Source organism: Cupressus sempervirens, chromosome 11 (assembly GCF_028749045.1).
Source record: "Cupressus sempervirens isolate cs-2001-9-10 chromosome 11, ASM2874904v1, whole genome shotgun sequence".
NCBI lineage: Eukaryota > Viridiplantae > Streptophyta > Pinopsida > Cupressales > Cupressaceae > Cupressus > Cupressus sempervirens.
This window is the reverse complement of record NC_143128.1, coordinates 577,372,192-577,399,199: the sequence shown is the minus strand read 5'-3', so window position 1 is coordinate 577,399,199 and position 27,008 is coordinate 577,372,192. Positions and strand designations below refer to the sequence as shown.

The 27,008-nt window shown below is 36.7% G+C and overlaps 1 pseudogene; it reads right to left on the bottom strand.

Moving 5' to 3' along the window:
* Positions 1-3,783: 3,783 nt before the first annotated feature.
* LOC149530960 (putative aquaporin TIP-type RB7-5A pseudogene) lies at positions 3,784-21,237 on the bottom strand (annotated as a pseudogene).
* Between the last annotated feature and the right edge of the window lie 5,771 nt (positions 21,238-27,008).

Genomic DNA, 27,008 nt, shown 5'->3' with positions numbered 1-27,008 from the left:
TTGATATCAAAAATCAAGGCATCTGAACTAGAAGTGAGAATTAGATCATCTACATAAACAATAACAATGATAATATCATCATTAGTATGTTTAATATACAAATTAGGATCATTCTTACTTCTAGCAAAACCTTGAGAAATAAAGAAAGAATTAATTTTAGAATACCATTCTCTAGGTGATTGTTTAAGTCCATAAATAGATTTGTTCAATTTGCAAACCAGATTTTCACTACCTTTCTTAACAAATCTAAGAGGTTGAGCCATATAGATTTCTTCATTTAAATCACCATTTAAGAAGGCACTTTTAAGATCCATTTGATGAATGGGCCAATTTATTTTAGATGCTAAAGCAAGAACTAATTTGATAGTAGGCATTTTAGCAACAGGAGAAAAAGTTTCATTATAGTCTAATCCTTCAATTTGTGAAAAACCTCTAGCAAATAGTCTAGCCTTAAATTTACTATTTCATTATTAGTATTCAATTTTGTTTTGTATAACCATTTACATGAAACTATATTCTTGCCATGAGGTAACTTGACTAAGTCCCAAGTTTGATTAGCAATTAAAGAATCATATTCCTCTTGCATGGCTTTCTGCCAATGAGGTTGAGAGTTAGCTTGATCAAAAGACTTAGGATCATTAGAATTCATAATAGTAGTCATCAAAGCATAATTACAATAATTAATCCTTCTATGTTTAATTCCACCAAATCTAGAAATGTAATCATCACCTTCATTGATTAAGTTTTGAGCCCATTTAGGTTTACGTTTAGTTGTAATGGAATTATCACTAGAGGAAGAATCATTAGCAATAAAAGCATCATTAGTATCTACTTGAATATCATGAGTTGTAGGAGCAGAAATAATAGGTGGTACTTGAGTTGAAGGGTTAAGAGGAGGAGTAGGGTTAAGAGAAGGAGGTTGGTCCTCCACCAGCACAATTTTAGTGCCACTGAATTCTGCATCATGTGTAGTAGAACAATCATGGACTCCATTTTCTACAATACAAACATCTCTAGCAACTTGAACTTTGTTAGTAGTGGAATCATAAACATGATAACCTTTAGTGTTTTCTTCATAACCAACAAACATATAAGGAGATGACTTAGCATCTAATTTATGCCTTTTCTGTTTAGGAGTATGAACATAAGCAATAGATCCAAATATCCGCAAATGTTGTAAATTAGGTTTCCTAGCAGACCAAGCCTCTTCTGGAGTAATAACCTTGAGAGCTTTGGTACGAGTCCTATTAAGAATATAAGTTGCACAAAACATGGCTTCAGCCCAAAATTTATAATGCAGATTCTTAGCATGTAACATGCTTCTAGCCATTTCAACAATGGTCCGATGCTTTCTTTCCACCACACCATTTTGTTGTGGTGTATAAGGAATAGTAAGCTCGTGTTTAATTCCACATGATTTCAAATAAGAGTGAAAAACATTATTCACATATTCCTTTCCATTATCAGTTCTAAGAATTTTAAGTTTAAAACCAGATTGCCTTTCAACATATAACTGAAATTCAATGAATATATCAAGAACTTGATCCTTGCTATGCAAAAAATAGATCCAAGTTCGTCTAGAAAAATCATCAACAAAGGTAAGTGCATACCGAGAACCTTGGATGGAGTTATTCTCCATGGGGCCCAAAAGGTCACTATGGACAAGATGCAACTTATGAGTTGCCCGCCATGATTTTCCACTTGGAAAGGGATCCCTATGCATCTTACCACTCATACAACCTGTACAGGCAATCTTAGAAGGAATAATGTGAGGCAAGCCATCAACCATATTGTGCTTTTGCATGAAAGTAATATAATCTGAATTTAAATGGCCAAGTCTTTCATGCCATATATTGAAATCAATAGAAGTATGTAATGAATATCGTGAACTAGCAAATTCATGGAATTTAAACAAATTGTCATTATCCATTTTAGCATGAGAAATCACTTTTTGAGTTTGAGGATCTATGACATAACATGTATCTTTGTAGAATTCAACTTTATAGTCCTGACATAACTATGAAACAGAAAGTAGATTATTTTTCAAGTCAGGTACATATAATACATCATGCAATTTACCATTAGGAATAGTAACATCACCTAAACCTTCAATTTTACAAGTCTGATTATTAGCTAACTGAATAGGAATGTTAGCAATATCAGGTTGTAAAGAATCAAAAATTTCTTTATGAGAAGTTACATGTTGTGATGCACCATTGTCAACAATCCATTCTAAAGGTCTACAAAGATTAAAGCTACAAGTAAAAGCATGAAGAGAATTAGAACCAATAGAGTTACCTTTTTTATGATTTGATTTTTGATTATTGTTACTATTATTCATAGGTTTTTTATCATTTTTCTTTTTAAAACAGTTATTGACAATATGACCATCTTTGCCACAATAAGAACAATGAGGTTTGGAATTGGAATGATTCCGTTGATTATTAGTATTACGAGTGTTATTATGATGATTGTTATTATTATTATATTTCGCATGAAATTTATTGTTGGAATTATTTGAATTAGTATTATATTGTTTGTGGTTATTATTATTATTATTGGAACGAAAATTATTATTTGAATTTCTAGACACAAATGCATGTTCAGTTGATTTAAGGGTACCAAACTGAATTAGCTTCGCTTCTTCCAGTCTTAATAAAGTTTGAAAAATAACATAAGTTAACTAAGAAGTTAAAGTAGGAATAGCAAGCTATGCATGAATATTAGTTATAAACTGTTGAAACTGTCTAGGAAGACATTTTTTAAGAATAAGATGAATTAAACGAATGTCCTCTAATTGAACACCTAAGGCAATAATTTGGCTTTTAAGAGAGTCAAATTTTAACAGAAATTCATCCATACTCTTAAAATATGCATACCTGAGATCTTCAAGTTGATCCTGCAACTGTATTTTGCGGTATTCATCTCCACTGTCATACTTGGTTTGCAAGATGGACCATGCATCATGAGCTTTAGAACAGTGAGCAATTAACACATATAAATTTGGAATAATGGAAATACTAGTTAAACCTAAAGCTTCTTCATTTTTAGATTTCCAAGTATCTTTCTCGTCTTGGGTAGCCGCGGAACCAGGTTCAAGAGAGGGATCAGTGGCTATTTCGAAGAGGTGTTTAAAACGAAAAATGAATGAGATATGAGTTTTCCAAGAATGATAATTAGAATAACTAAGTTTTATTTCTGGAATTAAGGTTGACATTTTTATGAATAAAAATTCCCCCCCTAATAGAAATATGACTTATACGTTAACTTGGAAACGTGATAATGGAACTGAACAAACAATAATAATAATCCTGCAACAAAATGTTAGTACAAGGATAAACCTGGAAAAGAATCCTGCAGAAGCATTATTAGGATGATAATAGCCTAAAAAAGACAACGAATCTAATTCTCTATATTTAGGATGCCTATATTAATGATATGCCAAATAAAAAACAATGATGGAATGCAACAGAATTGCATGCAAGAGGGCAACGAAATTCAAATGCTTCTAATGATAAAAATAGCACCTAAAACGTTTAAGATGCAACACTTGGAACAAAGTTAAAAAAAGAATCTTCAAAAAAAATAATAATGAAAGTGACACGTATCAAAAAGCGTCACATGCATCAACTCCGGAATGCTAAAAATAAACAATATTCCTTAACAAAGCTAAGAAACTGAAACAACCTAAAAAAAAGGTCTTACTTTAGGCAAGACTTCTTCTCACCGGAGGAGTGAGGCTATGGGATCTAAGGACGGAAAAGGTTGTCCCTATCTTGGAGACTAAATTGCCAATCCACAAGAGTCAATGACAAATTTGAGCAATAGGCAGGCAATAATTGAGCCTGCAAGCTGAGTGATCCAGTAGAAAATACCTCGGAGGATGGTGATCTGACCGCCAATGGCAAGGCCGAAGGTGACCGCGGGGTTAACATGACCGCTAGAGATATTGGCCACAATGGAGATGGTGACTAAGAGAGCAAAAGCGTGGGCCACTGCAACCCCAACCAGTCCCGCAGGGTCCAAAAAAGCATATGATGACAGCTTATCGTAGGCTATGGCGGATCCAACGCCAGCAAAGATGAAGAGAAGGGTGGAAATGAACTCGGCCAGATAAGATTTGAAGGACTTGAGGGATATGAAACTTATACAGCGGTTTCAGAAACTGAAGATTTTTTTTAACGAAACTTATGGCAGAATAAAGGAAAGTTTCTAAAGGAAACTTTAGGAAAGTTCCTCAAGTTAAAGATCTAAGCGATCTTTAAGATCTAAAAAGGTAGGAAACAATGATATGCATATGGATAAGAGAGATTTCAAAAAAAAAAATTAAAAACACCAAATAGATATAGATTATAGTATATTAGATTTTTTTTAAAAGGAGTAGGAAATTTTTTATTTTTTTTTTTAATTATTATTTTTCTTAAGGATACAAATATATTATTTCCTTCAATTATATAAAGGAAATATTTTTTAATTAAATGATAAGAAGAATAATTAGAGCAAATATATACAATATTTATAAAAAATTGCACAATTTAATATAAATAAGTGGACTGAAGTAATACTTCTTGTTTTGGCGGTACGCCTTCCAAAACAAGAAAAAAAATTGAAATTTTTATAAGAGAACCCTTTGGCGGCAAGCCTTCCAAAGAGGGTTAGTAAGCAATGATAAAAATGATACTCTAAAAACCTGCACACAAAAGATGTTAGAATGAGCAGAAAATTGCAACACAAACTTCTTCTCTCAATGACGTCTCCAAATAAGGTGTGCTCCAATGAATGGAAACCTTCAACACAAAACTTAAAACAAGGATTAGATAGCCAAGCTCTGATACCATGTAAGAAATGATAATATTGAGCAAGGAACGAGAAACAATCCAAGTAAGTTAAGTGTGAAACAATGTTACCATAAGATAAGCAAAATCCAAGAGCATACACCAAGATGGTTCAACAATGGAGACAAGGATTTATAAGGGAAAGCAAAGAAAACCCCTTGTGAGTATTATGAATGAAGGAAAATTCCTAGAGAAGAGAGAGAGAGAGTGTTGGAGCAAAAATAGCTCAATACAATAACATCAAGTGCTAAGAGTGAAGAAGAAAGAAGGAGGAGCATCTCTTATATAGAGATGAGAAAGGAGTTGCATTTGTAACTCCCATTTCTATGAATGCCACATTCATAATAGGTGTGTGCAAAGTGTCACAATCCTTTTAAGGAGGATAAACTAAATAAAGGAATAAAAAGAGTTGTCCTTACATGTGGAATAAAGGACAAACAATGACATGTCCTCCACATGTGTACAATAGGACAAACTACATTTAGGGATCCTTGGAATATCCCAATTAATACATCCAAGGAAAGATTAATCGTTCTAACAGAAACATGTCCATTTAGCTCTGATAAAGCACTTGGTGGGGTTGGAATAGGTAGTTGAAAGGTGCATTTAAAAGTTGTGCATTTGAGGGCTATTTGAGTGCCTTAAGAACCTAGTGACTTTGTGCAATCATTCAACTTGTGACTGAAATTTTTTTGTTACCTCCTTGGCTCTACATCAAGTGGTATTAGATCATCAAAAAGACCTCGTGAAATTTGGTAAAGGGTAGTTTATGGCACCTAAGAATCAGATGGCAAGGGAAATAGAAGAATTGAGGGCAGCACTTGAACAAAAAGAAAGGTAGAAGAGAGAATTAGAAGCAACAAGGGACAGAGAAGAAAGGAAGATGAGAAGAGAAAGACTTCATTTATTGGAGAGGATAGAAGCATTGGAAAAAGAAAGAAGAGAACCTAGGAGAGAAGAGGTTCCTAAAGAACACCATGAGGAAGAAGAAGTACACCATGAGTGACAAGTACATGAGGAGGATCCTAATGAAAGAAGGTTTGCAAGACTAATTAAGGCAGTGCAAGGTACTGGTGGAAAAGGTATGGTAGATTTACCTATGTATCAAGGTAAAATGGAAAGTGAAGAGGTGCTTGGGTGGATAGGAGCACTAGAAAACTACTTTGAGTTGGAAGACATAGATGAAGACAAGAAGGTGAAAATAGCAAAAGCTAGGTTAAGGGGAACAACCCTTACATGGTGGACCAACATTTAGAATGGTAGGATAGAAAGAGGATTGGATAAGATTTTGAGTTGGGTTAGAATGAAGATTGTGGTTAAACAACAATTCTTACCATTAGATTTGGCAATCCAATTGAAGATGAGGAGGAACAATTTGAAGCAAAGGGAGATGGATGTTATGACATATACAGAGCAATCCCACACTTTGAGCATCAGAGGAGGAGTGGAAGATGAAGATGAGAAGGTGGCTAGATATATGAGTGGGTTAAGGTATAATATTCAGGATGAGATAGGGTTGAATGTACCAAGAACCCTTGGGGAATGTTTTCAACTTGCAGTTAGAGCATAAGAAAAGTTGAAGAGGAAGAATGAAAGGCATAGTAATAGTAGCAAAGGAGGTGAATCTATGAGAGGGAGAGGTGGTAGAACAAGTTCTGATTTACAAAGCAATAATGACAAGGATAAAGGCAAGGATATTATCTCAAATCAAAGAGGAGGATATAGAGGTGGCAAATTTGGAGAAGGAAGAGGAAGTGGAGTATTCACAGGTAAATATTTTCATTGTAATGAGATTGGACACCAATCATTCAGATGTCCAATATGGCATGAATCAGATCAAGGCAAAGATAGAAGAGTGCACATGGTTCAACAAGATGAGTAGAAAGAAGAATCAAAGCTAGCAGACCCTGAACTTGGAGGTGACTTTTTGATGGTAATACAAGGAGTGAAACTTCATCAAGAACCAAAGGTAACAATTTTTAAGACTACTTGTTTATGCAAAGGAAAGATATGTAAAGTGGTTGTTGATTCAGGATCATAGAGTAATATTGTTTCTCTTGATATGATCACCAAGTTAGGAATTGTCCCATTTGACCACCCTAATCCTTACAAGGCCACTTGGGTTAACCAACAACAACATGTAGAGCTTAGGAAGAGAGAATTTGTGAATTTTTCTATTGGTCCATTTCAAGATAGAGTGTTATGTGATGTGATCCCTATGACTTGTACTCATTTTATCTTAGGAAGACCATGGTAGTATCTTAGAAGGAAACTTCATGATGGTTTCCATAACATATATGTGGTGCATAAAGATGGTCAAACCTATTAGTTGAAACCTTTACCTTTGGAAGGTCTGAAAGAGTAGCCTTTAGTATGTTTTGGAGAGCATTTTCCACTGTCAAAGTAGGGTGACACACAAGTTGATACTGGTTGGAAGGAAACTGTTAGTTTGCAACAGACTATGAGGAAACACCATTCTTTTCATGATGATTTATGGGATTTTTCTTTTGTGCAAGTTGGTTCTATAAAATGTCCTATTGTTGAGCAGGGATATATAGGTGTGAAAGAGAAGTTACAGGTTCAACAAGTGAATTAGTGAAGAGTAGATGTACAGACTGGTTATGAGCAGCCATGTCCTAGATAAGGACACACTAATGCATATTTTGTTTCTAATCCATTTTGTAATATGAGTACTAGTTGGCAAAGAAGGACACACTAGTTGGTGGGGAGTATGGTGCAGGAGCACCTAGGGGGGCAAATGATTCTATGAAGACACCAGGGACTAAGGAGGAGATCTTGACAAGAAGACCAATAAATTGGAATATTTTTAATCCTATTATGGCCTTTTATGATGAAAAATACAATGTAATGGATAAATATCCTAAAGTTCCTAATAGAGACCTTAGGTCTAAAATGCAATGTAATGCCTTAGGATTCTAGAGAGGCTTGTTAATAGGTTTAATAGGAAGTAAGGTTCATTGAAAGATGTTAGAATTAGTTAGGGGGTCAGTTGGAGTCTTTTCATTCAAAGTTTCAAATTTGAAATAAGCCTAAATGGCTAGTTAAGGTTTTAGTTCTTTTTAGGATCATTTTAATGTTTTATTAGTTGTAATCATTCCAACCGAATGGAATAAGTTATAATCAGAGTCTATAAAGCCTAGAGATGCCTATGAACTTGAAAAGAAGACAAGAGGAAGATAAGAAACAACACTATACGAAAACACAGATTGGGAGTGAATAAAATATAGTTTTCTTGCTATTTGCACTATTGCATTGAATGATTTCATTGATCCAACTCTATGGAATAAATTAGTACTTTGTTATAGTCACTTTATAGTAGTTTAATGTGGCCTTTAAGTACTATAATCTCTTTGTTTTGTTGTTCACTCAAATAGTGCTGTAACAGTTAAGGAAATAACTATTTTGAGAGGTTCTAATGTTGATTTGATCCATTACTTGGGTATATTCTTGTTGTTTCTTAAGTAATGGATCCTGTGTAACATGTATCTAATGCTACTAACAATTTTAAGTGCAGGAAGAATTGATTAGAGAGTGAATATTGTGACTAACCAATGAAAAAGAGGAGGAAAATGCTGCTACAAGTATAGCAATAGAATATTTTTCTTAATGAGGGTATGATTTTATGTTTTTATGAGTTAGGTAATGTCCTAAATATGTTTTTTGAACTTTGGTTGGATCCTAGAAGTGTTTGAAAGTGGGAGAACCGTAAAACCCTTGTTTTGTGCCATTTAATGAGAGGGTTTGTTGGAAAGCATGCTTAGAAGTGTCAACTTGGAAAAGGGACTAAAGAATCCTTCATTTGGCATCAAAATACCATACTTTAGAAAGCTTGGAAGTCTGGAGTTAAGTTTAAAGGGTACTTTCTTTGTAAAAGTGGCCTAATTAGGCCTAATTTTGAGACAAAATGCTTTGTTCCGTACAATATTTCCATAGAAGTGATATTTCATTTTTGGATATGTTATAAAACTCTGAAAAGGGTATCTAAAAATCATATTTATTTTCTTGGTGTTTTGTACAGTTTGGGAGAAAAGTCAAGAAAATAGGCTTTGTTGTCCTAATGAAGAGAATAAGCCTAGTCAAGGAAGGTAACTTGGTTTGTGTATGAACTTGGGTTTTGGGGTTGTAAAACCTATTGAAAAATTTCCATTTAGCTCTAATAAAGCACTTTTTGGGGTTGGAATAGGTAGTTGAAAGGTGCATTTAAAATTTGTGCATTTGAGGGCTATTTGAGTGCCTTAAGAACCTAGTGACTTTGTGCAATCATTCAAGTTGTGAATGAAATTTGGTTGTTACCTCCTTGGCTCTCCATCATCATTGATAGTGGGTGTTCACATCACATGACTAGATATAAAAGTAATTTCATTATCTTGATTTATTATTACAAAAATAGTGTAAGGTTTGGTAATGATGCACCATAACTGATAAAAGGAAAAGGATCTATTCAACATTATAATGCACCATATTTGATAAAAGGAAAAGGATCTATCCAAATCACAAAAAAAAAAAATTTGTGACAATGCTTATTATGTTGAAGGACTTAACTATAATTTGTTGAGTGTGTCACAACTAAATAATTTAGGTTGTAATGTTGAGTTTGAGAACAAGATTGCTAAGATATATGATACTGATAGAAAACTAATTGAAAAAGGTGATCAAACTAGAGGTAATCTATTCTACCTTGATGTAGAGGATGCTACTTATCCAGTTGTAGAATTTGATGATGTGTAGCTATGGTATAAGAGGTTATATGATGTTAATTTTGATAACTTGTTTAGTATCAATAACATTAGAAGAGTCAAAGGTTTGCCTAAGTTCAAGAAAGCTGACAATATAACTTGCAAATAATGTTAGTTAGGAAAAATGACAAAGTCAAGTTTTAAGAGTAAGACTTATACCTCTAAAGGAATATTAGAGATTATTCATACTAACTTGTGTGGACCAATTAAAGTACAAAGCTACAAAGGAGATAAGTACATTATGTTATTTGTTGATGATAATTCTACAATGATGACAATTATATTTTTGAAACAAAAATCTGATGCTTTCCAAATGTTAAAGTGGTACTTAGCAAGAGTTGAGAAGGAAATAGGTAAAACTCTAAAATGTTTGAGATTTGACAGATGAGGAGAATTTACAACAAATAAGTTTGAGATGTTTTGTAATGACAAAGGAATCAAAAGATAGGCATCTTCTCCTAGGACCCCTCCACAAAATGGAATCGTTGAAAGGAGGAACATATCTATAATGGACTATGCTAGGACACTTATGATGGAGAAAAATGTTTCTTTGAAATATTGGAGAGAATTGTGAGTACTTATGTCTATACCTTGAACCACGTACAAGTCAAGAGAGGTACCCATTCAACACCTTTTGAACTATGGTATGGATACTCACCCAATGTAAAATATTTTAAAGTATTTGGAAGCAAGTGTTATATTCTCAAAGATTTCAAAAATGGTAAATTAGATGCAAAAGGTGAAGAAGGAATATTCCTTGGCTATTCTACAAGAAGTAAAGTTTATAAGTTTTTAAATACTAACTCTAAAATAGTTGTGGAAAGTGCAAATGTCAAATTTGATGAATATATAGAAGTAAATGAGGTTGAACCTATGAAGGAACCAAAAGAACACAAATCATTTGTATATTTTTATGTAGGTATGCCTACTAATGAAGATGTTGTAAATCAATTTGCAAATCAACAACAAACTTTAGTGATTGTGGAGTCACATACTATGAATGTCGAGTTGTATTCAAGAACCAAGCTACATTCAAGTGCCAAGTTACATAATGAAGTTGGAAGAAAATAGAGCAGAACCAAGATTGTCTAAGTATGTTAAAAGGCATCACCCTACTACACAGATGATTGGAGATAAAGATGTAAGACCAATAACAAGGAACAAGTTGAGAAATGATACATGTTTTCCTAGCATGCAAGAACCTAAATTAGTGAAAAATACCTTAGAAGATGTGGACTGGAGTGAAGCCATTAAAGAAGAGATTGAACAAATTGAGAAAAATAAGACATGGACTATAGTTCCTAGACCAATAGATAAAAATGTGATTGGCACCAAGTGGGTATATAGAAACAAGTTAGATGAAAATAGTGAAGTCAAAAGAAAAAAGGAAAGATTAGTTTGTAAAGAATATGCACAAGAAGAAGGGATAGACTATGGAAAAACATTTTCCCCTGTTGTAAGATTGGAAGCAGTAAGAACTCTACTTATAGTATTTTTTAATGCTAACAAAAAAAAACATGGCATGTAGACTACACAAAGCTTTATATGGTTTGAAGAAAGCACCAACAACATGGTATAAAAGGCTTCATAATTATCTTGTGAAGATTAGATTTGAGAGGACTGATGATAACAACAATTTGTACTTGAAGATAGAGAAAGGAAAAGGTATTTTAATATCTATAAATTTTTTTTGATGATATCATATTTGGAGGTCAAAATACTTTATGTAAATCTTTTGCAAATGAAATGAAGAAAAAATTTGAGATGTCTATGTTTGGAGAGATCAAGTTATTTGTGGATTTGCAAGTACATTAAATGAAATATGGTATATACATCACTCAATCAAAGTATGTAAAGGAGACACTAAAAACTTTTGGATTGGAAGATTCATAGGTAGTAAGAACACCTATTGTAATAGGCCATAAATTGTCAAAGAATGATGATTCATCTTAGGTGAATCAAACATTATATAGGTCTATGATTGGAAAATTACAATATGTAGTACACAGTAGACCTGATATTGCATTATCAATTGGGATAGTTGCAAGATTCTCTACTAATCCCAAAGAGAATCACTTGATGGCTATTAAAAGAATAATGAGATATCTGAAAGGAACAGAAGACTATGGTTTATACTACAAGAAAAATGATAAATTTGAATTGAGAGCCTACACTGATGTTGATTGGGCTAGAAATATTGATGATAGAAAGAGCACTAGTGGAGTAGAATTTTTCTCAGGCAAAAGGTTGATTACATGGACTAGCAAAAAAAAAAATTGTAGATCTCAATCTATTGTTGAAGTTGAATATGTTGTTGGTGCAGTAAATTGTACAAACATTGTATGGATCAAATAGCTACTCAAAGGTATGAAGGAGGAAATCACTGAACTTGTGATACTTTATTATGATAATAAAATTGCTATAAGTATATCAAAGAATCATGTGATTCATACAAAAATTAAGCACATTGCAATCAAGAATCATTACTTGAGAGAATTAGTTCAAGATAAAGAAGTGAAGATGGAATATGTTAACACAAAAGAGAAAATAGTTGATATCTTCACAAAAGCATTACATAAGGATGCTCATGAGTAGCTAAGAGGTAAACTAGGGGTGATACCCCTATCAAAGGCTATCTAAGAAGCATGAGAAGTGCTCTACATCAAACAAGTTGATTGGCATATGTTACACATTGATGCAATGGATCTTACTTTAGGAGTTGCGTAAAGTAATCACAGAGCTGGAATTACAAATTAGTCACAAGCTAGGTGATAGAGGGAGAAACTGAAAATGTTCATATCTACATATTAAGATGACAAGTCTTTGGCATTATTGTCAAAGAGGGAGAAATCATGCTGAGGGAGAAATCATGTTGAGGGAGAAAACAAAAAATGAGGGAGAAATCCTAACTATTGAGGGAGATATGACATATTGTCATAGAGGGAGGTGAAAGTAAACATAGAAGAAATATGAATACCTAGTAAAAGGGAGTTAATGTCAAAGGAGATATAAGAAGTGAACTAGAGGGAGTCATAAGGATGAGTTGATTGATTATCTGATAATCGAGACAAAATTTTGTAACCTATTTAGAAGATGAAAAGTTGCTAATATGAGAGACTTCAATACAAAAAATAATATTATTTTTGGTATTTTGTTGGTTATACTAATTAAGTTTGGTCAATTTGGTTTGCCATCAATGCCAAAGAGGGATATTGTTGAAAAAAAATTGATATAAGTATGAATATATGTTTCAATCATTTTTTTTCACTAACATCAGACCTGCTACTTGCTAGTAAGACAATTGCTTAGATGATTTGAGCATTATCATTTTTTTGATTGATGAAGAGGATTTGATCAAATAAGGCAACAAAAGCACCTAGAGGAAAGGTTGAGTTATGATATGAAAAAGGTGTACAAGGATCAATTAAGATAGTGATATTATAGTGAATTTATAATCCACTTAAGGTTCCAAAGGATGGATACACTGATTAAGTTTTGAAGAACAAGTTAAATAAGGTATGTTTTCCAAGCTTAACAATTTGCACAATAGATGTCAAGAAAAGTTAGTGTAAGCCAAGCAAAAAATCAATTGGAGCCAAGCAAAGTCATTTTCAATGTAAGTCAAGTAAAGTTTTTGATAAGATAAATAGGTTTTAAGGGATCATGAAACCCATAAGTTTTACAAAAAACAAGGCTGATAATAAGCAAAAGAAGCCCAGCCAAAACAAAGGTCCAACAGCTGAAAAAAGCCCGAAGGCCCAGCCCAAAACAAAGGCCCACAGAAAGGCCATAAAACAAACAAACTATAACAGACTACAGAAAGCTTGTCCAAAAACCAAAAGCCAAAAAGATGAAAATACAAAAGACAAGAAAACTAGTCTTCAGTAATCTTCTCCATTTCCTGCATAGTTTGAGCTGCCTCGACTATCTTTTGTTGCTCCTTTGCCATTTGATCCTAGACCTTCTCCATGCCCTGATCCATATTGGTGAAGGTACTAATTGTGGCCTTGTCATCATCTGGCCTAGCCTTATCCCTGTTCTATCCTCCCTCCTCCACTAGGAAGCCCCTATCCTTAAGTTTACCAGCAAGGGATTGGATTTTGTCATTCATCGAACTCAGGAGAGAAATCATATGACTTGCCAGGTTGTGGTTGTAGTTTTCAAGATTTCTAATTCTCCTTTCATTTAAGCTTTCTCTATTATCCTGGTCCTCCTGGCTGTCAATACCTGTCTTATTCTTAGTACTTTCCATCTGGGATACCCTTTCTCTAACTTCCTCCAGCTCATGGAAGAGCCATTTGATTGATTTGAAGTTGTCAATCATACTACTACGAGCATTATTCAAAAGGTTTATTCCAGTCTCCCTTGCATTGTCTGAAATGGCCAAGATAGCTGGGTCTATGAGCTCATTAAGCCTAGGCTCCTTCAGGTTGTCCACTAGGATTTGAGGGTTCATAACTTCCCTGAAAATCCCCATAGTAACAGTCCTCACATTGAAATTTTTCCAGGCCTTTCTTCTATTATTGACCTGCACTTCCCCCTCGTTCTCACCAGTGATGACATTCACTTTTTCCTCTAAAGGAGGCTGTGACTGGACAGGGGAGAGGGGAAGAGGAATAGCATCCATCCTCTGATTTCTAGTCTCCTCAACTCTCACTACTTCCCTCTTCCATTTTTTAACATGTTTCTCCTCTTCCAACTCCTCCTTCGACACTTTGTTAGAATCTTCCATATCCATTTCCTCCTCCTCCTCCTCAGCATAACTCTCTTTTGCTTGAGCTTTGCCGTGATCCCTAGGGCTTTTCCTGCTAGGAATTATAGCTGTGGATTGTTTCCTATCTTGACCTTTTTTCTTCTTTCCTGAGGTAACATTCTCCTCCTTCGAGCTAATGTTCTCAATGTCATCAGAGACTAAAGAAAAGTTGGAGCTACCTTTTTCAACATCCTCAACTTTAGGAGGGTTATTGCAAATAGACTAAGCTTTGAAATGCTCATGGATGAGGAGCAATAATCCCTCATGCAAAGCAGGGTTAACAGTGGCTTTCTTCTTGAAACTAGAAATTGCCTTGTTCATAGAAGTGAGAAGGTAAAAGGGAATGGAAATTCTACTCTTATGGCAAAAATGATTTAAAATCACAAAATGGTGAGTTCTGACCCGATCAAACCTAGGGTCTAGGGTAACATAATCAATGAGGGCATATAAAATATACCTCCAAAACTTCTTTATAGTCTCTGTCACATAGAAAGACTCTTTCTTTTCCAGCTTGTTCATCTCTGCAGAATTTTTCATGAACTCCTTGACTACATTGGATGAAAGTTTCTTGTCCCTATAGAATTTGAAACCCTCCATAGGGATACCAGTGACCTCCGCAACCACCTCCTCTGTGATTTGGAAAGAAACCCCGTTCACCTTGACCTTGCCATTGTTCCACGAGTTCACCATGCTATTGGTGACCTCAGGGTCAAAACCATGGAGTTTTTCAAAAAAATTTGCAACCCCGCCCTTTTCCAATTTTTTCCAGACTTTGCCCATATTCTTCCACTTCTCCACATCACCCATTGGCTCCTTTCTGCTCTGTTCTCCAGTCATGGCATCCATTTTTTCTTCAACTATTCTCATGAGCCCCAATCTTTTCAAATTTCTTCTAGCCAAGATTTTGGCTCTGTTTCTATTATTGGGTTTGTGATCATTCGCCTCTCTGATACAATAGCAAGTGAAAATGATAACGATCCTCCAAATGTGTCGAAATGACAAAAAAAATCCCTTGAGATTACGAAAACCAAGAAACTTATTATGGCTCGTGCCAACATCCAATCTTTCTTTATTAAACATGATAATAGTTAGATTGACCCATACTTCCATGGATTTTCTCTAGCTCGATTAGTGACTTAGCCTCCATCGAAAAATCTTTTTCGGAATGCCAGGTCATCTCTTTGTCTGCTCCCACCCCTTTGTTAGCGAACCAGTCATCAACTGGGTTTGCTTCTCTAAACGCATGAGTGACATGGACCTTCTCAAATTTTGTGAGGGCAGAACGTGTCTCATCAATTATATTTGCAATCGACCATGAGGGGGGGGGGGGGGGGATTCCATTAATATTGTTAATTATGTTTTTTGAGTCCCCTTCAAGCCAAAGCTTGGAAATGCCAGCTTTACCACACTGCACGCGGCTCTGGCTTCAGCCAAATGGTTGGTCTAGGTTCCAAGCAGGAGAGAAAAGGCTGCAATCCCCTCCCCAAAACTATTTCTTATAATTCCATCGCTTCTAGAGGGGCCAGGCTTGCCCTTAGAAGCTCCATCGAAGTTGTCTTTTGACCATCCTTCTAGGGGTAGAATCCATCTAGCATCCTGTCTTTTTCTTTAATCGTCTTCTTGTCCCCTATATCTACTTCCCCCTCCTTCATCACTTGAAGGTTTTCTTTTATGTTTTTCAAAATCTTCCTTCCCAGAATTATCGCCGAGTCCTCTCTGTCCCTGAAAATTTTGTTGTTTCTTTCCTTCCAGATGCTCCAGCAGAAGTGGGCAAAAACTAGGCATAATTATCCTGTCGGCCTACAATTTTACAAAAGCTTTTCCAATGACTAAAAAATTCAATAAGGTTATTCGGCCAGCACCAAAGAATCTCCATTTCTTGATTAAGAGAACTCCACACCTCCCTAGCAAAGTCACATTGAATGAAGATATGATTTCCTGACTTAGACTGGTTTTTACAGAGCAGGCATCTGCTGGGCATAACATGACCTCTCTTCATGAGATTATCTTGCATTAGGATTTTGTTCTGAAGGGCCAGCCAATAAAATATGTTGATCTTTGGAGTGAGGCTTGTGAGCTAGGCATCCGCCCAAGGGGGTTTCTCCTTTAAACCCTAGAGAGAGTTGTAGCCAGAAGAAATAGAATAACTTCGATTGGGATTATCCCTTTAGACCAACTCATCCTTATTATTACTAGGGATCGAAGAGTTAAGCATAATCATTATTGGTTTCAAATCCTCAAAAATGAGGGAAAGGTCTCTCCATTCCTAACCAACCCTATAATTGCTTACTTTAAACTCATATAGCTCTGTGAATTCTTGCACCCATCTCTCAAATACTGGGTTGTTAGAAAGTGGGCCTTGACATAACCACCTGTCAGACCAAAACTAAATATCCTCCCCATTGCCTAGTTCCCAAGAGACCCTCGCCTTAGCCAGGTCCCTGGCCTTCAAGATACCATTCCAAATAGTCGACCCTTTAGGGATGTCCTCATTGAATAAAGTAAAATGAAGAGAGGGTCTTCTGAGGTATTTATTTTCTAGAATGTCTCTCCATTCACCAGTGTTATTGAAGATTCGCCAGATTTGTTTTGCAAGAAGCGCCTTATTAAGATGGGTAATCTTTCTGATGCCCAGACCACCATACCTCTTGGGGAGGTAGACCTTCTCCCAGGCAACAAGAGGGTACCTTTTCTTTCCGTCAAGTCCGGTCCATAGAAAGTCTCTTTGGATTTTCTCCATTTTCTCTACAAATTTCACAGGAATTCCAAAAAGGCTCAGAGCATAAACAGGAAGGTTCTGAAGAGCGGATTTGACCAGTAAACATTTCCCAGCCTGGTCGAGAGAGGCACCTTTCCATCCAACCATCTTCTTATTGAATCTATCCAGAATGCCATTCGAGAAAGAGTCAGGGGGAGAGGAGCCCAAGGGGAGCCCTAGATAGGATGAAGGGAGAGAGCCCACCCCACAACCAAGGATTCTGGTAATTTTCCTTTGTTTGACTTCAGGGGTGTTAACAAAGAAGGTCGAGCTTTTTTTCCAGTTAATCAGCTATTCAGTCCCTCTGGAGTAAGTATCAAGAACCTCTTTCAAAGTCTTAGCTTCTTTCACAGAAGCTTCCCCCCCCCCATTATAGTGTCATCCACAAATTGTTGATGAGTGAAGGGGACATTTCTTGAAGAAGGCTTAATCTCTTTAAGACTTCCTTTAGACTTTTTATGTTCAATAAGCCTCCCAATGCATTCAGCTAAAATAATGAAGAGGATAGGAGAGAGGGGGTCTCCCTGCCTAAGACCTCTACAAGTTTAAAGAAATCAAAGGAGGCTCCATTAATCAGAATAGCAAGAGAGGAGGTAGACACCAATTGAGAAATGAGTTTATACACTTTATTGTCAAAACCAAAGGCCTGAAGGACCTTCCCAAGAAAGGATCAGTCCACCCGATCATAAGCTTTAGAAAGATCTAGTTTGAGCAATATCCCTTCCTGCTTGGAAGCTTCTAAAGAATGAATTACCTCATGAACCATCAGCACCGAGTCCAAGATTTGTCTCCTAGGAACAAAGCTAGATTATTGTTGTGATATGATTAGACGTAGGATTTTAAGCATTCTGGAAGTGAGAACTTCAGAGATGATCTTGAAGAAAGAGTTGCATAAACTGATAGGCCTGAACTTGTCGAAAGAGTCAGCCCCTGGAGATTTAGGGATGAGAACCAAGAAGGTAGAATTTATCTCCTTAAGAATACTTCTAGCTCCAAAGAACTCTTGAACTACCTTAACCACATCCCCCATGACCACCAGCCAGTACATTTGGAAGAAAAAGGTGGGAAACCCATCTGGACCAGGAGATTTGTCACCAGGTAGGGAGAAAAGGGCCTCTCTAACTTCCAAAGCATTAGGAATAGCATAGAGAAGTTTATTTTGGTGGAGTTGAATAATCTGAGGAATACAAGAGATGATATCCTCTTGGTCCTCCTTGGATAGCAGGGGGTCCTCGGAGAGAAGAGAAGAGAAGAAGGAGACCGCTTCAGCCGAGATATCTGGATCTTCAGACAACAACACCTGCCCCTTCTTGATTCCAGAGATCCAATTGTTAACCCTATGTTTTAGGGTGGAGAGATGAAAGAACTTCGTGTTCCGATCTCCATCCTTAAGCCATGAGATTTGAGATTTTTGCCTCCAAAAATTTTCCTCTCTGTTGATAATGTTATGAAGATCTGACATGGTCAATAGCTCAACCTCCCTGTTACTCTCATTATATCCTTCCTTCTATATACTATCTTGGATAATAGATAGATTGTCTGAGAACTCCTCCTTGTCATGGAAAATATGGCCAAAATCAGACTTGTTCCAAATTTTTACCATCCTCTTCACATTGATGAGCTGTCTGGTGACTCTGAACATGGCTAAGCCATCAACACCAATCCCCCACCATCTTTTGACATTTTCCAATAGGTCAAGGTGAGTAGTCCACATTTTCTCAAACCTAAAAGGGCAATTTCTCCTGGACTCAAGAGGGGACACCTCAAGAGAAATGGGGGAGTGGTTAGACTCAACTCTAGGAAGCAGAGATAATCTATAGCTAAAAGAGTGCAATCAATCCGGGGAGATTAAAGCTCTGTCCAATCTGACCTAAATGCAGTCCTGACCAGCTCTCTTGTTAGACCAGGTAAAGGTACCCCCCAAGAGCTCCAAATCCATTAGGGCTAGGTCATTGATGAAATTGGAAAGATCCTGCTTACTTTCCCAATTCGGGGGCAATCTTCCCATCTTCTCCTTGTCCTCCAGCGGAGAGTTGAAGTCTCCCAGGATTATGCCTTTCTTACTGGCTTGCACCAACTTTCCAACTTTGACCCAGTAATTTTTTCTATCTCTCTTGTTGTTGGGAGCATAAATGTTCACTAAAAACCAGCAATCATTAGTTTGCAAATGTTGAACTCTACAGAAGAGGATGTTATCCTCATCATATTCAGGCACAATATTGAAATGTCTATTATTCAATAATAGCAGCAGCCCTCCAGATGCTCCTTCTGAGTTTGAGGCAATTCCATTCATGTTGCTGTTGATTCTAATATTTTCCAGATTTTCTTTCTTAATTTTTGTTTCCTGAATAAGAAATATATCAGGCCTTTGATCCCTTATCATATTCCTTACAACTTCTTTCTTATGGATTCCATTGAGTCCACGAACATTCCATGAGAGGATCTTCATGCTTTAATTGATGAGCAGGCTTCCTGGATGGTGCACTGTGTTCCATCCATGATGTTTCTTCTTGCTTCCTCCTTCCTGATTTTATTCTTGTTTTTCCTTCCCACCGGGTTGGTTTTATGACCAAGATCTGCCTTGGCCTTGCTTCTAGTTGAAGCAGTAGAGGCAAGAGATCGGTCTCGACTATTCTTCTTCTTTCTTCTTCTGACTTCTATCCAGGGTGGCTCTTCTTCTTCTTTACATAAATCAAACAAAGAATCTAGCCTGGTCAGTTGTTCCAATGTTGAAGCAGATAGCCGTTCTAAGATTCTATTCACTATCATAGGGGGTTCCCTACTAATCAGGTTTGTGGAGTTTTGAGACATTGGTTCCCCTTCCTTTTGTTCCTCCATAGAGTCTGGGACAGAGGAAAGGTTCGGATCAACCTCCTCAGAACTGTCAAGGATTTGAGACTCCATAAAACTTGCCTCTTCGAGATTATCCTTAGTTTCCTTCATATGGGAAGGGTTGGTTTTGTCCTTAGTTGTCTCTTTCCTTTCTCCTTCCAGTGCTTCCACTACAACCTTGAGGTCTCGGGGTTTAGCTTGGAGATCAGGAACAGTATCATTAGCTTTTTCTTTAGCCTCTCCATTTTTCTTCACTTGCATTTCTTTCTTCTTCCAAATCTTTTTGGGAACATGAGCAGCTTTCTTCCCACCTTGAGGGCGGGCCTTTCCCCCCATTCCCTTTCCTTTGAATAGTGGGCAGAATCCAGCCTTGTGGTTTGCCTTCTTACAATGGAAGCATGCAAAAGGCACACTTTCATAGTCAACCTTTCATATTCTACTTCCCAATCGAGATTGAAATTCTATAACTTGAGGCATATCCTGTCCTTCGGTCACTCCTACACATATCCTTGCATAGGTAAGTCTCTTCTTAGCTGCCGTTATAGGATCAATGGAAAGAAGCTCTCCAAAAGACCTGGCAATGCCATCAAAGACATCCTCATGCCAGTATTCCATGGGCAATTCTAAGAGTCTAATCCAAACTGGATCCTGGGATAGGAAATCATTATTGAAGTCCAGATTGGAAGACCATTTCTACAAGATTAAAGTAGATCTCCCCAGAGACCAATTCCCTGCACACAGGATTCTAGAAAAGTCTTTCCAGCAAGAGAACTCAAAAGTCATGACACCTTTAGCCATTGTTGTCACCTCTACATGCCCCTTTAAATCCCATTTGTTTCTGGCAAAAACCCTCACAACATGAATGTTGGGCCTTGGCCCTATAAATTTTCCCACCAGAGTATTCGCCATACTGAGGATATTGTAGTCTATAATTTCCCCAAGAACTTCCAGAGCAAAGATACCCTTCTCCTTGTCTAATTTATCAATGACTTTTAGAAATGTTGACTTACTTGATGGTTTGACTCCAAATAGGTTCGACTAGCACCCCCAAGCCCCAAGCAGCCCACCACCCAAGTGAAGGGGAGGAATCTTCTCACCTAGGTGAGGCAACAACTCCTGTGGGTCCCCATCCTTTGAGGCGTCTACATCATTCACCTCTTATTCCTGCCTTACAGCTGCAGATTGCCCCCCGGCGTTCGTGTTCTCCCAATTCCTGCCTAGCTGCTGATTCAAAATCCCATTCCCACCTAGCTGCTGATTCAAAAACCCCTTCTCGCTAGCTCTGCACTCTCCACTCCCCATTTCACTCCTGTAAGTCAAGTAAAGTTTAGTTGATGTTGAGAACTAGTAAACTTTAGTTCATGCCCAGTGTTTTGATAGTGGATGTCGAGCAACGTAGTATGTGTTGAGCATCAAAAGAAATTTAATGTCAAGTGCAAGCATTATGAGAAAGATTGTGAATTTGATGAATCTAAGAAGACAAGTTTAATTTCCTTGATTGTGTGAATCATGTTGAACATAAGCTTGATGAGTTGGTGGCACAAAATTCAAGATGAAGCATTTTGAGTCAAATTCAAAGAGCATTAAAAGAGAAGTTTCTAAAAGGGAACAAAATGAAATGATGGGTAGATTCATTGAATCCTACCTAATCTAACCTAACCCTAAAATGGATGAAGGAGGATGAATGGCAAAAAGGTCTTAATTTTCTATTTATAGAGATGGTTGGTCAGAAGCAAAGCAAGTTATGTGCGAGAACCTAAAGAAGACAAAGAATCTAGGGTATTTCTTCATTTAGTGACCTAAAGAGAAAATTTTGCATTGGTGACAAAAGTAAGAAGACCTAAGGGGTATGGATGTTTGAACAGTGATCAAGCTATTAGAGCTGAAGTGTGTGAAAGCCAAGCAGAATGGAGGATTGAAGCAGAGATCTATAATCTAAAAGTGTGTTGTAAGTTGTTATCAGATCAAGCTTTATTGTTACTTTCTAATCATTGTACTAGTCTAGGGTAAATCCTTTGGATTAAGGTTGACCTAACAGTTATTTGTAAATCCTTTAACTGGGTGACATTCCAAGTGTTGGAATAATGATACATTTGTCATTAGTTACAACACTTATTTGATTCTGAATTCTTACCGAGTTCATCACTCAGTTTACAGTTCATATCGAGCATTCGTTGGTTACCAAGTATGTTTAGCAGTATTTACCGAGTCAGGAAGGTAAACAAAGTTTTTGGTGTTTACCGAGTCAAGAAGGTAAATGAAGGTTTTAATGTTTACCGAGTCAAAAAGGTAAATGAAGGATTTAGTGTTTACCGATTCAGGAAGGTAAACGAAGGATTTAGTATTTATCGAGTCAGGAAGGTAAATGAAGGTTTTAGTAATTACCAAGACAGAAAGGTAAAAGAAGTATTCAGTGCTTACCAAGTGAATCGAAGGAGTTAGTTTCTACCGAGCGAACATAATGTTTACCGAGTCACCAGTGTTTACCAAGTTCCAAGCTACTCAGAGTGATTAGTATGGACTGAGCCCCTACCTCTACCAAGTGCATGACGATGTCATGTAATGTAGTGGATGTCGAGTGTCAGAAGGTCACCGAGTGAGTTTGAGGAACTTGAGTTTTCTACTATTTGACCAACTCAGTAATGTTTTGTCCACTTGTGTTTGGCCGACCTTGTTGATGTAAATATTGGAATGGTATATATGTAATGTATTGTGCCATTTGCAATATAAGAAAATAGATATGATGAAGAGAAGTAATAGTGAAGTAAGAGCAAATTGAAAGAGAATCAGCAGCGGAGTATTCAACAAGGTTATCAAGGAGCAGAAAAGATATATCCGTCACATCAAGTGATCAGTACATAAGATCTAATTAGAAAACCAGTTGCAAGCAAATCCACTGCTTCATCCTAACAGGTGAATCAGTTTTGTAATCCTTTAATAGGGTAGACTTAGCAGTCTTTTGTAAATCTCCTAACAGAGTGCATACTTCATTGTATGTTTGTAAATCCTCTAACAAGGTGGATCTAGCAGTCCTACTTGCTCCTAACAGGGCAGATCACCAGAAGTGATCACTGTAAGCCTTAACCGACCAACTTTATACTGGTGTATTGAAGTTTTGTGGGCATCATCCCCACCCCAGTTTTACTTTCAATTTGAAAGGTTTCTGGGTCACCAAATCAGTGTGTTAATCTTTTTCATGCATACAGTAAAGTAGATGAATGAATGGTGAATTTTTTATTATGTTGAATTGGTTTAAATTTTAAAGCTTACTGATTCACCCCTCCCCTCTCAGTAACTTTGTTAGTCTGAATATTTCCAACAATTGGTATCAGAGCTTTGTGGTTCTCAGGATAGAGCTTGACAGCTTGAGCAAAGATCAAGGACAATGGAGATATTCAGACTTGACAAAACTATTGAGAATGAGAAGCTAGATTTGGAGATGGCCATGGTTCAACTCAAAGAAGCAAAGGAACATCTTTCTCAATCCCTAAAAAGAAGAAAGGAACTTGCAAGACAAATAAATGACCATTTTTATGTTGAAGAAAGGATTGAAGATTTGTTACCATCAAGTAATATAGAAGAAGCTGAAAAAGCAATCAAAGAACTTCTAGAAAAGAATGGATCACTGCAAGAAGAGGTAAGAAAGCTTAAAAGAGAGCAAGAAATACAGTCAATCAGGCTATGTGAAGTTTTGGAACAAAGAAACAAAGCACAAGAAGAATTGGAAGATAGAAGTCATGAAACTCAAAATCAATCCCTTAAACATGAAGATCTAGCAGATCAACTATCCAATGCAAATGAAGAAATCAGGATTCTCAGAGCACAAAATGAAAGTCTACAGAATGACTTAAGAACTGAGAGACAAATCAATGAAATCTTGGAAAATGATCTAAATATTGAAAAGCAAGTCAATGAAAGGATGATGAAATCTCAAGCAGACATGAGTCAATTGAATGAGCAAAATGAGCAGAATTTTTATAAGAAAAAGGGTAAAGCTGGTCTTGGATACAAGGAAGAAGGTGAATCTTCTGAACAAGGTACCCAAAGGAATCAAAGAGCCACTTGTAATCATTGTGGCAAGATAGGTCATACATCTAACAAATGTTGGAGTAATGGTAAAGGTAAATTCAATGGCAAATGTTTTAATTGCAATCAGCATGGTCACAAAGCCAATGAATGCAAGGAGAAACCAAAGTTTGAAGGCAAGTGTCACAAATGCAAGAAACAAGGACATAAGGCATCTGAATGTAGATCAAAATCACTCAATCCAGCAGAACAAATTGTCAAAGCAATATTTGGTTGGGATTACAATACTTGGTGTAGATGTCACTATTGTGGAGAATATGGACACATAGGAACAAACTATAGAAGGCATCACCTAAGGAAGAAAGATACAACCATAAGATGCTATACTTGTACTAAACTTGGTCATGTAGCCAAGAATTGCATGAATATAGGAAAGGTTGAAGATGAAAAGAAAATTAGAGCTGATAATATTCGAAAGCAAATGAAACAATAGTGGATTCCTAAGTCTACCGAGCAAGAAAATTCAAATGATGGAAATGTCACTCTAAGAATGGGTGACTCCACCATTCCTAATTAGACTTATTAAGAAGGATAAGGGACTACATCTTCAAGCCATATCCTAAGCAGTTCCAAAAAGAAGGAGTGGAAATGATAAATCAGTATTGCAGATACAAGTCATAATTCACAGTGTTGCATCTACCAAGTAAGGTTGATTTTCAGACTTTACCGAGCTTGGTCAGGAAGATAAGAAAGTTTTGTGTGTTCACCGAGTTGCAAGGTTTACCGAGTAAGTCGGTGACCATTTATAAAACCCTAATTCTCAGCTACCTTTGTACCTAAGCATTAATGATAGGATTTCGATCAAAAGGGCAGAATTTGATCTCATTTTTCATCGTGAATTTAGAGTTCACAGAGAAAATATATTTTCAAGTGCATCCAAGCAAGTTCAAGTGATTTGAAGCAATTTTCCAGCAAATAAATTGTCTTACAAAATTGTTCTCTCACCGAGTAGCAATGGCATCCGCAAGCACCAGTGGCAGCAAGGTGAAGAAAGGTTCTGAAATGCTTGTGAAGGGAGTCGAATGGAAGGCGCCCAATTTCAAAATTTTTCCTGCCATCGTTGAATCACTCGAACCGCATGGAGCTCAATCGCAGATCCCTCCAAAGGTACTTCTAATCAATTATATTTGTACTCATTTCAAGTGTACTGTGCAAGAAATAGGGACACTAGATATGGATAGTACCCTAGCCGAGTTATGCGTGGATGGAACCCTAAAACCCGAGTTCAAACATTTGGAAACCAAAGGTTTAACCCATATCCCACATCTGCCAAGGAGTTTCCAAGTAAAATGGGTAAGGTATATATTAAGCCATGTGCATAAAGGACAATTGTGGTTAGAACAACCCATCCTCATAACAAAGAACATGATCCACAAGATCACGAGCTTACCAATGTTGACCAAAGCCAAAACCACCAAAACCCTAGGTCAAGATGACCTCCAAAAATTAACCCAAGCGGAATGGGATGGCAGAGGTTTAAAGCTCAACAATGTTTCAGATATAGAACTAAAATTTGGTATTTGTGTTATTGCATACAAACTGTATAGTTCTAGCAGGCTGAATAGTGTACCCTGTGAGGCTGTAGATTTGGCATATAAGATTGTAAAGAAAAATATGGAGTTTGACCTAGCTGATGTGCTATTAAAACAATTGAATAAAAACATGGATAGCATAAGGACTGCAAAGACAAACCCTTGTAAATTTGGCTCTTTGCTAGTTTGTTTATTTTTCTATGTACATAAATTATTTCCATCTAAGGGTGCAGTTGTATGGAGGAAAGATACTCCAATTTTGTATCAAATAAATGAATTCATAGCAGAAATGGGTATGAATTTTGATAAGGTAATGGATAATTATTTTGAAGATTTCAAGGAAAGGATGAACAACAGGTTCAGGATACCTCCAAAACTTGTTGAAGAGTATAAGGATGATATCTGTTTCATGGTTGACTATGACAGAGTCTACATCCAGGCAGTCAAACCCCGAGTGGCATGGGTAAAACCATTGCCCTATGAGCTAAATATTGATGATGCCAGAGATATCATTGAGGCACTGGTAAATGAACCAGTGGATCCCAAGTTTCCTGCATTTGGAACCTATGAAGAGGCAAAGGTTAGAATAGAGCTTGAAATCAAGCTTCCTCAAGCAATCTCTAAAGGTAGGAGAAAGATAGAAAACTAAAAGCTGATACTGGACCTCTCATGATAACAGAAGGGAGAGGAGAAGATGAAGAAAAGGAAAAAGAAGAAGAAGAGCCTCAATGAAAGAAAGGTAAGGTGATTCTCACCAAACCTACAAAGCAAACCACTGCAGTATTCTCCAGGAGAACAAGACAGGGAAAGAAGGAACCTGTATTTGTTAAGACTCCACTCACCTTTGAAGCAAGACTAAAGCAATTAGATGAAGGAGGTAGCTTCACAAACTTCAAAGCATTAAAGTTTGAAACCAGAACAGAACAGGAGAAAATGCAGATTGAGGATCTGGTACTGAACAAAATGGGAAAATGGAAATACTCCCCGGACCAGATAGCCTCTCAGATCTCCAAAGAGCTATTGGAAAGATTGCAACCAAGATGGGAAGCTGCAACCAAAACTGTCAAAGACATTTATGAGCAGACCCTGAGGAATCTCCTGCCAAATCTCTCTAATGCTGAAGTGAAGAAATCACTGAAAGATCACGAAGGCAATATGATAATTAGATTCCACACTTGTTTGATACTTGTCAAAGATATTGAGCATGTGGTAAATGATGCTACAAACATGTGGAAAAACATATATCATCTACACAAACCCAGTGAGGATACTATTGAAATCACGGACAATGACAGCAGTGATGATAATGATGATGATGATGAGGGTGATGACATTGAAGAAATACCAGAAGACCTGCAATCAATAATGTTAGAAGTTGAAGAAGAAGCTAGAAAATAAATTGAGGAAGAAGAAGGTAAAAGAGAAATGGAGGAAGAAGCAGCCTCTACTGGTGAG